Here is a 12,223-nt window from a genome sequence, read left to right on the forward strand (position 1 = left end):
CTCGGTCCGGAACCGCGCGACTGCTGCGGTCGCAGGTTCGAATCCTGCCTCGGGCATGGATGTGTGTGATGTCCTTAGGTTAGTTAGGATTAAGTAGTTCTAAGTTCTAGGGGACTGATGACCACAGATGTTAAGTCCCATAGTGCTCAGAGCCATTTGAAAAACTTCAACATGAATACCTATCGACCATTTGCATATCTAAAGGCTATAGCAAGAGAAGCGAAAGCTTTCAGGAAGCAACTTCCGATTTCCGAGGAAAACAGATTACCGGCATCTTCCACATACAATTTCAACTTAATCAAAACAACTTTTATTAAGGGTACGACAAACTGTTTCATGTATTTGTGAAAATGAAGTACGAGCTCACTAACATTTCCAATAAAATTGTAGGAGTTTTTTCCGTCAGAAAAAATTTTGCTATACTGTTATGAATCTTATTTGCAACATATTCCAAGGCTTGCCAATACAGATACAGTTAAGTGACCAAAAAACGAATCACTTGTTATATATTTCTGAGAAGTGAATCATACAGTTGATAACCTTTCGTATACTGTTACCAGCACGAGGAAAACACGCGAGGTCGAAAATGATAATCAAGACCATGCTGATATCGAAATGTTAATAAGTTTAAATCGGTTTCAGTCAAATGCAACATCACAAATGTGCTGAATCGCAGTTACTATTGCCTCGTCGACTGAGCGCTGTCTCCGACATTGTTTGTAAGAATGATAGAAGTAGTGGAACGTTTCAGGGTAGTACACAGTGGAGTGTCACGAAAACAGAATCGCAAAATTGTTAACAGTGATTGCTGCTTGTCGTACAGCATGTGTAAACTTAATCAGGAAGCTTTTATATGTGAGGTGTACCTTATTCATGTCCTCCCTGAACACTCTCTCCTACTTCGTGACACAGAGGCCTACTGAAAGTCAAGATCCTACGTGAGTTATTAGACCAGCTTGAACAACGACCTGAGTGCCTCGTTATAAATTTAATCTTAAACAGATCAGATTTGTCGTTTCCCTACCGGAACAGAGAATAAATTTAGACCCAGAAAGTCTTTTCGAGCTGAGATATGTAGTGTAACCTGGATGTCAGAAAACCCGTCTCCTGACCGCAGAAGAGTCGTATGCAGTTAGACACACCAACACAGAATCATAAACACTATGTTAAATAAGTTGCTGCTTGTATGATAAAAAGAAAACTGCAGTTTCGTTAAAAATTTTATAATTATTTTAGTACAGAAGCAAAAATTATGTGAAGAACATTATGGATACAAAATACTATTTTTGCGCAGAATGACCATCAATGGGACCAGAATAAGAAAATAATCATGAAAAGTGGATGTTCAGGTACACGAAATAAGAGGTACACATTCTCCAACTGCCGTTCAGGCCAGTAGATTGTAGGGCTACTCTCAAATGATGGGACACAGAAAACGAAAGCCTTCGCGTATTTCAGAGACATGTGCAGCCGATGGACAAAAATGTTACGCCGATTGGGTGTCGTTGCCTCGTGGCCCTCTCATTGAAACTGTCTTACACACTGCCCTCTCATTGAAACTGTCTTACACACTGCCTTTCTCTCAACTACCGTTCTATTGTGCTACCAGTTTTTACGTTACAAGTCACACTTATGAGGTACGGTGTTTGACCGTTAAAACCTCTGCTGTTGCCTTTTATTGCAAACATTGTGCTTTTTTGTGGCGCACAGGTGAATAGAAAGAAATACTGTACAGATCATAGGTAAAAGGTAACGTAAACAAATAAAGTAGGAGAACGAATTGTAATACTTGTGTGTAGGCTAATAGTATTACAAGCAATAGGGACTGTCTCGCAAATATGAAAAGAGATGGACTGTAGTAAGTATGAAACTCTTCTGCGTAACGCAAATGAAAAATTGATTATGGAGGAGAAATAAGTTACATCACTGCGTAAGAGTAAATGAGATTGAGTTGTCCTATAGAAGAAAAGCGATAAAATGCTGCAATCAGAAACGGGAAATGCCTACACGATGGATGGATCAACACTAAATCATCATGGCAAAATTCGCAGTTCCTAAACAGTTGCTTCATTTTACAATAAAAAAAGGTGTGGTTTTCTGAGACATCAAAGTAAATAAAATAAGACTTTTAGATCAGATGTTGCACTATCGAGGCAAAGGAAATAATTAGCTAAATTCCTAAATGTGGCGACGGTCCTCTTCAATACTGAATTACGCAATTCGTGATTGCCTTCAGATACATTAGAAGTTCATTCATATTTCGCACACTACCGCTTGCGTGGTGGATTGTTGACAGGCTAAACAAAAGAGACAGAACTTAAACTGTATTTCACTAACACTTTTCTTGCCTTATCTTTGAACTGCCCGTAAGTCCACTCTTCACCGCAAGTCTGTCACTTTAGGAGCTTGAAGCGAGAAATAATTATTGCAGTAAGTTAATTGGACACTGCTTAACTTGCACTATTACTTCTCAAGCAAGATCATTTCTACCACCAACGCAATAACTGCTAAAAAACCATTGTGTAAACATATAAGCATCTACGAGCTAATAAAAGACCATTTCACAATGCTGCAACGGTTACTCGGAATGTCTCTGACAAACAAAGACTGACAAATAACAGATAAGTTGGGAACCGCCAAGAACTGTTTTGTACAAAGTAATTCAGCCTGTAAAATTTCAGCATACTGACATCCCGCTGAAAAATTCACTTGTAAGGGAAATAATAATCAGTAGTGTCCAACACGCGTCATGCTTCTGCCCAAAGCGCTTCAAAATGTAGTTTAAGCCATGCAGTGCGTGTGCAGGGAAGTGTAGCACACCTGAGCAGCGGTCGCGGCGCAGACCTGCTGAACGCACGCTGCCGCTGGCGGGGTCAGCTTTCTGGCGGACTGCGCGCCTGTTATAAAACCGCCGCGCCGGCCGCGGCGCGTGTCACACGTCGCCACGTGATTCGCGTCTTCCGGGTGGACGGCTTGCGGTCGCCTGACGTGTGTGCGTGTGTGTCGTATCGGCTGTCTACCGCAGTGGCGAGTACACTTCTCTGCTCCGCAAATTACAAACCTAAGACAGACATACCGGTCCCTGCCTTGTGAATAATCTGCATCACAGCACAGCAAAAATATATTAAAAACGCCTAACCACCGGATTGTGTTGTTGCCTCTGAAGTTCGTGACGATAGTCTTCTCTGCCAGAGGCGATATCAGCCGTGACAGGCGACGTCAGCAGCGTCCTGTTCCAACAGTCAAACAGCTCAGTCTGGTCAGTGATGGTACACATGATTATCAGTTTCAGTTCTGCACAGTCCGTGGATGGGACATTTCGTCATACCGTGTAATAAAGGATGCACGAATTTTATATGCAGCACTTACTCATTCTTTCCTGGTTGATAGAGAAATAACAGCAATGTAAGCGCCAAACCTTAGAAATTCGTCCCGCACTGATGAAATCAGGCAACAAGTATAGACAATTATGTAACAAACACACTAAGTAACTGAAATATCAGTCGATGTTAGGTCGGCTTGCGACGCACTGTTGAAATCAAATCTCGGCGGGCGGAAAAGTCTAGTGCGTAAGCTGCCAGCTTGTAACTTGTGCACTCTCGCACTGAATGACTCATTGTAACATTCTGAAGAATGAAGATTAAAGTTCACACGTTGAGACGGTACAAGGATGGTGAATCGCGAAGGCAATTTGTCAACACATACGTATCCCATCAGTGTAACTGGTCGGTGAGACAGTATCGCTATACACTGCACACTTCAGCATAATCGGAAATTTAATTTTTGCAAAGAGCTGAGCAGATAGTTACGTGGCCGTTACCGCAAAGATAAAGAGCCTCATAATGAAAAGGGCAGTGAGGTGGTGAAGCGTGCTCGGAGTGCGGTGAACAGACTTCGGAATGAAACGTCGGCTGCCGGAGATGCTTCGGTGCGAGAACTGGACTGGATACTCGTATCCTGGCGTAGTAGCTGTCACGTGTCGAGTCGCCTGAGAACAGGTACACACCGCGGTGACGCGCTGCACTCGCGACGGCGTCCCCCGGCGGCTACTTACGTTTGAGCGGCTTGGGGTTGCTCTGCTTGCGCCGCGACATGTCGGCGCCTGGTGAGACGTCGCGCCTAGGCTGCGGCCGGGGCCGGCATCGGCATGGCTCGTGCAGTGGCCGGCCTCGTCGCTCGACACGCTGCTGCTGGCTAGCTCCCGCGGCTGGTCGGCGGCACGCGAAGCGAAGCGCACTGCGCGGCGGCCGGGCAGCTACTGGCGCGTCGGCCGGCCGCGCGCCGCGCCCGCCTGCCCCCACCACCGCGGCCGCTTCTCCCACCCCCCACCCGCGTCCGCGCCGCCGCCGCCGCCCCCGCCCCCGCCTCCGACGACTGCCGATGGCTCATCCACGCCTCCGCTGGGGCCCACCTCTCTCGCCTTCTCGCAACTACCGGTTTCAGCTTCCCTGACGCTTGTGACGTTTCTGCTGATACACTGCGAACGAGAGGGCGACGCCACTTGTCAACGGAAACAGGTGGTAAGGCGAGCGCTGGATATTCGCTTGCAGACAAGCGATACTAATGTACCTGGAAGACCTCATTATCACAGTGCTGGTGTTTCAAACAGTTAACAAAAACTTCGATGCGTACGACATACCAATAAGAAAAGCACGCATTTTCGGCCTAATAATAAAGCCGGTGTCTCAACTATACTGCATCTCTCTCACTCTCTCTCTCTCTCTCTCTCTCTCTCTATCACCATCTTTCCACTCAGACGTTTTGTACGCCAACAATTGAATGCGATTGTTTCGGTAAAGCGACACATGGAACAAAACGTAGACTTGCTGCAGAAAAACTACTCACATGGACAACTGGCGGTGTTCTCGAAGAGATACAGTTCTCCCCTCATCCCCCACTCGGGCACACATTCAAAGTCTTTCTATATTCAAACCCTCATTTTACACAGAGGTAACATGCGTGCAAAACGTGTAACACCACTACATTACTCAAGGATTAGACCTTAGGACTCTTCTGACTAACCGACAGCAGTAAGGTGCGACCTGTGATGGTGGGACATGTGATAGCATGTCGCCAGCCAGAAGATGACTCCTCATGGTAGCGCTGCTTCTTTTTCAAGCAGCTCCTCATTCGGCATCACGAGGCTAAGAAGACGCCGTTTCAGAACTCCGTACCTCAAAAAAGAAATCTGGGGATGTACTGGGAATCGAAACCGTATCCTTCCGCACCGAAGGCAGAGGCGCTAACCTTTTTATACCCTCGCTTTTGCGTGTCATCTTTGCTAATAATCTCTGTATCGTTCCAATTTTAGCATATGTACCGCCGAGATGTGTACGCCATTGGGCAACATTAACTGCCAGAGCCAATCCTTAGATGATTTATAGAGCAGCCACTTCATAGACTGTCACATACCACTCAGTTTATTCCATCCAATAAGTACAATCTCCAAAAACGCATAGATAATAGTGTGATGTAGTGCAGGGAAGTATTGCTCAAAAAAGGAAAACGAGTCGTTGAAATCTTACACAAACCGTAGTATTCTACACTTTCTAACGCATATTTCTATTATCTCTGTCGATTTGCTTCAGTCCACTAACAGCTGTACCATTCTGCACCAGAGTATCTCTTAGTTATGCTGATATTTCCAAAAGGAAACACAAATGCTGTTTACTTAAAACGTAGCGTTTTTACGCGTTTTAATTTTACGAATAGATACATGTCACAAGCTAACGAAAACTTCCGTAAAAGTTAACGCGGGTGTGGACAGCTTTATTTATAATCGCTGTTGACGGGTTTTGCACTTAACAGATAATTTGTCATTCATTGTTTGCCTAAATTAATGTTTATGAATACGATGTTTCACAAAAATTGGACATGGAGGAACGGAGCAGAGATGATATAACAGCTTAACTACAGGAGATGCAATTGACAAGAAATAGTGACGATTCGAAAAATCATTAAAAACGCCACGTTTCCAGTCAATATTAGGGGCCGAAAGAAAGTCTCAAGGTTAACAATACAGAGTTTCATTCTCACATGCAATCTAGCATTCCTTCAGAAACGATGTGACTGTATATTGAAACCCTCCAACACAAATTCAGTCTAGAACCTACAAGTAAGATAGGCAAAATCAGGGCCGTGTTCTTTGAGGAAGGACATTTCGTCTACACTCATGCTCATAAATTAAGGATAACTGCAGAATGTGGTGCCACACAACGTGGTACTACACAAAACTGGCGCTAATAGCATAGGCACATACGTAACACACACGACACAGATGTGTAAGCCCACGGTATTGGTGATAACACATGTGCTACATGTGCTACAAAACGCCACTGTTTCCTGCGCATGTACCCCGAGATAATCACCATGCACACGTACACAGACCAGACAACGGGCTAGCATACTCTGGATCAGGTGGTCGAGCAGCTGCTGGGGTATAGCCTCCCATTCTTGCACCAGTGCCTGTCGGAGCTCCTGAAGTGTCGCAGGGGTTTGAAGACGTGCAGCGATACGTCGACCGAAAGCATCCCAGACGTGCTCGATGGTGTTTAGGTCTGGAGAACAGGCAGGCCATCCATTCGTCTGATATCTTCTGTTTCAAAGTACTCCTCCACGATGGCAGCTCGGTGGGGCCGTGAGTTATCATTCATCAGGAGGAAGGTGGGACCCATTGAAACGCTGGAAAGGCTTATATACTGGTGCAAAATGACGTCCCGATACATCTGACCCGTTACAGCTCCTCTGACAAAGACATGCAGGGGTGTACGTGCACCAATCATAATACCACCCCACACCATCAAATCACGACCTCCATATAGGTCCCTTTCAAGGACATTAAGAGCTGGTATCTGGTTCCTGGTTCACGCCAGATGAAAACCCAGCGAGAATCACTGTTCAGACTATACCTGGACTAGTCTGTGAACATAACCTGGGATCACTGTTCCAATTACCATGTACTGTGTTCTTGACACCAGGCCTTACGGGCTCTCCTGTGACCAGGAATCAGTGGAATGCACCTTGGAGGTCTCCGGGTGAATAAATCATGTCTGTTCAGTCGTCTGTAGACGGCGTGTCTGGAGACAACTGTTCCAGTGGCTACGGTAAGGTCTCGAGCAAGGCTACCTGTAGTACTCCGTGGCCGTCTGTGGGCACTGATGTTAAGATATCGGTCTTCTTGTGGTTTTGTACACTGTGGACGTCGCGTACTGTAGCGCCTGGACACGTTTCCTGTCTGCTGGAATCGTTGCCATAATCTTGAGACCACACTTTGTGGCACGCGGAGGGTCCTTGCTACGACCTCCTCTGTTTGACCAGCGTCCAGTCGCCATAGTATTCTACCCGTCATAACGTCATCAATGTGTGTTCTGTGAGCCATTTTCAACACACAGTAACTATCAGCACGTCTGAAAACGTCTGCATACTTACTCGCTGCAACATTATTCTGATATGGACCAAACACCTCTGCCTATGTGGGCTGCTGCCAGCGCCACCGTGCGACGATCGCAGGTGAAATGCATAGCAGGGTCATACCCCGACGTCATTTAAACCCACAGACCGCCCACTAGAGCATTGTGTCACTATGTATCAGCATTATCCTTAATTTATGAGCATGAGTGTAGATTCCTCCAACACCGCCCGTCAAAAGTCTCGCGCGATGCATGTGACCGCAGATGCGATTGATCACAATCTCTTAACATTCCATACTGCAATTCGCGTTCTGGGGATCATTTTCAGCATGTCACAATTTAGAACGATTAAATTTTAGTATGGGAGATTTTTACATGGTTTGTGACTGGTTACAACTCTTATTATTTTCTATTTTAATTCGCTGAAAAGCGAGACTGGCGATTACGGTATTATATATTTAGTATTAATAAATCACTTTACGTTTCTTGTCATCTCTATAAATGAACTCGTTGGAATTTCAGCTGAGTTAAATAAAATAAGTAATTATTTCGAAATTTATAGTTTTCTACTCGGTTATGTAACGACTTGTGTTTGCCTCGGAGTTCTTGGATGCAGATTCATGAGAATTTGCACTCGTCAGTACTCACTAATTGAATTACGCATTGTTGAGGTTGCTGAAAGCCGCTGAGCTACAGGGGGTGTGGAACACTTCTACGGAGGTACTTTTCTGTGGAACTTCGGACTTTTGCTAGGATAAGAGGGTTTTCACAGGCAGCATAAAGATACACAAAAAATTTGTTTCCTGTCTAACCGTGTATCACAGCGTGCTGTAGTCTCCGATACTTGTTACTACTCGTAGGAACTAGTTTTAAAACATGTTGAAAAGTTGAAAAACTCAACTACAAACGATGACTTCATTATGATAATTTACTTTGTCTTTGTCAGTTCCATGTTAGTTTGTCCATCTTCACACGAAGTCTAGATTAAACTGTTGACGACAGTTTGGTTGTGAGATGGAGTCAACAAATGTGAAAGGAAACAAATTACTTGAAGTGTCTTAGGCTGCATGGAAATATCAAAACGTTCCATCTCCAGACAAGTGCCACTTTGCACAACTGTCACAAACTCGGTTGTAGCCGGCAGTCTACAGGCAGTCCGACGTGGGCAGCGGAACTCTGTCTGCGAGGGAAGCTCGCGAGGAAATGTTACGAAGACAGTACAGGATTTCTACAGTCATATTGCGAAAACTCACCGAACACTGGGTCTTGATTCGAATCGTGGGGCAGAGAAGATGCCAGCAGCACTTTGGAGAGTGGAGGCACTCGTGTTTAATATGGAAGTGCACTAATCACGAACAACAAAAAGATAAAGAAGTTTCGCATTTCATTACTTATTTATCCAAGAGTTGATTATGCTAATTTCGATCAAAACAGACAAGGGGCCGAACAATTTGCAACTGCTCTACGTGAACCATATGCACGTAATAAAATGGATAACTCGCGAATTGACTTTAATTCTACGACATAAGCCATCTTTTACTGTGTTAATTAGTAGATTTAAATTTTGGTAGGAAGTTGCGGTTAGGTTACAGACTACCTCATCATTGAGAGGGTCTAGTTAGTCAATATAATCTATTCTATTGCTGTCTACTATAAACGATACCACTGTTTGGAGGGTACAAGATGAGCAACTGCCGGAACCGAAAGCGTAAGGAGAGCAGTGACTTGTGCTTCGGTAGCCTAGTTTGTGGGGCACTTGTCTGGTAAAGGCAAATGTCCTGGATTCGAGTTCCAGTCCGGCAACACAGTTTTAATCTGCCAGGAAGTTCCACATCATCGCACACTCCGTTGCAGAGCTAAAATTCATTATGGATACCACAGTAGGTCATAACAGTGATCAGTTTCTGAACTGTTGGTGTATTTTACGACATGCGGAATTCTATAGAACAGCAGTTTCAATGACGTGTTATGTTATTCAGTAGTATAAAAGTTTGGAGGTGGAGTGTGTAGTCTAAGGTTCTATCACGTTCGTTGTAAATGTTTTTTAGCGCCTATTTTATTTCAGTACCATACCGTCAGCCGTGTTTCGTATACGTGGAGCTTCTGGTGGTCACAGTGACTGTGTGCTTGGTTGCGCATGTGTTGTAAAGTGTAGAAGCAGCATGCCTTGCCTCTCTCCATTGCACGATGTGTTGTTATGCAAATTAGCAACATTCTCTCTATGCAAATTAGAGACAGTTTTATATGCAAATTAATTACGTTTTAACTAAATAAAATATCAATCGTGGAGAGTGCAAAACACGTGTTTATTTCCAAATGCAATAAAACAACAGTGACTGCGTAGGTGATTTCTTCCGTTTCTTCCAACACTGCACTTGTAGTTATACCTTGCATGTGTGTTTGGTACAATTAAAGTTGATTTCAGTGAGCTGTGTCAGCCTCAGAACACGTAACACATTGCAACAAAAGAACCATCTTAAACCCTATTGGCTCAGGAGTTAGGGAGAGTTCCAGGCCTGAGGTCCTGGGCCCCATACGTGAACAGCCGCTAGGCCACCAGCTGCTGCCCGCTTCCTGGAGAGCTGTTGTCGATCAGGCAGCCTCTGCTAATATTTTTACAACTACGGACATCTGCAAAACGTTTTTATAGTGCGAGGAGGATCCTTAAACAGCACGGTCAGCTTTCTGAACCATTTTTAACAGGAACTTCCCAGGGGACATACAGATCATGAAAGCTTTCTCAAAGACACGGGCAGTCTCTGGAGATAATGGTTATACGATTCTGCCTCCATCTTGGTGTCCAGCACAACATTTCTTCTACTTTTTGTATTCAAGACTTGAAAACAGCGCGAGAAAGGTTCTAAAAATTAAACATTCATATTTGCTGCACAAGTTTCTGGAAATGGGGCATCGCTATGCTCGATTGAGGTTGCCGCATTTTCCCTATTTTGTTGGGAGCACAGTGGAGTCAGCCCCATTCTTTTATTCGCGGGACACTAAAGGTAAGTTCTGTAATAAGAAACTGATATTACAGGCGTGAGAGATGTTTACGGTACAGACTTTTTAGACACTTACGGTTTTTCTCTCAGTAGAGTCACTTCGGGCTCTGCACACACCTGAGACACGCTTCGGTCAGGACACTTCAGGCAGAGACTACGTGCAGCACATGTCTGGTTCAGACCTCGGCCGAGGATGATGCAGCAGTTCTGCAGATGCAGATGAGATTGTTTGGGCAAGAGTCAGTATTAGCTAAGGACATAAAATTCTAATTGGATCCTTCCATCGCCCACCAAACTAACTCCCGATGTAGCTGAAAACCTTAGAGGAAACCTCAGTTCACTTGTGCGCAAGTTCCTCAATCACACTGTAATCATTGGTGATGATCATGCAATAATTAATTGGAAAAATTACAGTTGTTTTGTTAATGGTGCGTGTGATAAGACATTCTGTGAAGCTTTACAAATGCCTTTTCTGAAAACTACCTAGCATAGGTAGTTAAGAACCCCACTCACGATGGACATAGGTTACACTGCTGGCAACAAATATACCTGACCCCTGACCTCTTTGAGGACGTCTGGAACGAAACTGGTATCAGTGGTAGTGGCAAAAATGAGTACTGAAGTACAAAGGACAACTAAAACAAACAGAAAGGTACATACGTTCAGAAAACAATATAAAAAATCAGTAGCGTCATATCTCAATGAGGAACTTGAAACTTTCACCACAGGTCAGAAGCATGTAGACGAACAATAGCTCAAATTTAAAAGAATTGTTAATCATTCGCCTACAGGTAGAGAAATGCTGAATGAAATGCTTTTGGCTTTCAAGAGAGCAATGCGTGATGCCTTCAGTGACTACCGTAGCAGAATACTGCCAACCCAACTACTTTCACGGAACCCAAAGGAATTCTGGTTGTATGTGAAGACTGTTAGTGGCACCAAAGTTAGTGTCCAGTCCCTAGTTAATGAGACAGGGACTGAAACTGAGAGTAGCAAAGCAAAAGCTGAAATGCTTAACTCCGTTTTAAAATGTTCCTTTACAAAAGAAAACCCAGGAGAACTGCCCCAATTTAATCCTGGTTCCACTGAAAAGATGAATGAAGTAAGTATTAATGTCAGTGGTGTTGCGAAACAGTTGAAATGTTCCAGGGCCCGATTGAATCCCTTTCAGATTCAAACTTAATGAGGTATCTTGAACAGAATGCCTCCTCAGTGCCGACTAGCATGGATTTCGAAAACATCGATCGTATGAAACCCAACTCGCACTTTTCTCACATGACATATTGAAAGCTTTGGATCAAGGCAATCAGGTAAATGCTGTATTTAAGGATTTCCGAAAAGCATTTGACTTCGTTTACCGTCAAAAGTACGATCATATGGGGTATTAAGTGAAATGTGTGACTGAATTCAGGACGTTTTGGTAGGGAGAACGCAGCCTGTTATCTTGGATAGAGAGTCATTGTCATATTTAGAAGTAACCTCGGGCGTGGCCCAGCAGAGTGGGTTGGGACCGTTGCTGTTCATATTGTATATTAACTGATGTTGTAGACAATATTAATAGTGAAATCAGCTTCTTCCAGGCGATGCAGTTACCCATAACCAAGGTAGCTGCATAAATATTATTAATATTTCTACGTGGTGCACAGATTGGCTATTGCTCATGGTGTTGTTGTTGTAGTCTTCAGTCCGGAGACTCGTTTGATGCAGCTCTCCATGCTACTCTATCCTGTGCAAGCTTCATCTCACAGTAACTACAGCAACCTACATCGTTCTGAATCTCTTTAGTATATTCATCTCTTGGTCTCCCTATACGAT

At 44.1% G+C, this 12,223-nt stretch overlaps 1 pseudogene; it reads right to left on the bottom strand.

Moving 5' to 3' along the window:
• Nucleotides 1-5,241: 5,241 nt before the first annotated feature.
• LOC126274952 (U6 spliceosomal RNA) lies at nt 5,242-5,335 on the bottom strand (annotated as a pseudogene).
• Between the last annotated feature and the right edge of the window lie 6,888 nt (nt 5,336-12,223).

Source organism: Schistocerca gregaria, chromosome 5 (assembly GCF_023897955.1).
Source record: "Schistocerca gregaria isolate iqSchGreg1 chromosome 5, iqSchGreg1.2, whole genome shotgun sequence".
In the NCBI taxonomy this organism is placed as follows: Eukaryota; Metazoa; Arthropoda; class Insecta; order Orthoptera; family Acrididae; genus Schistocerca; species Schistocerca gregaria.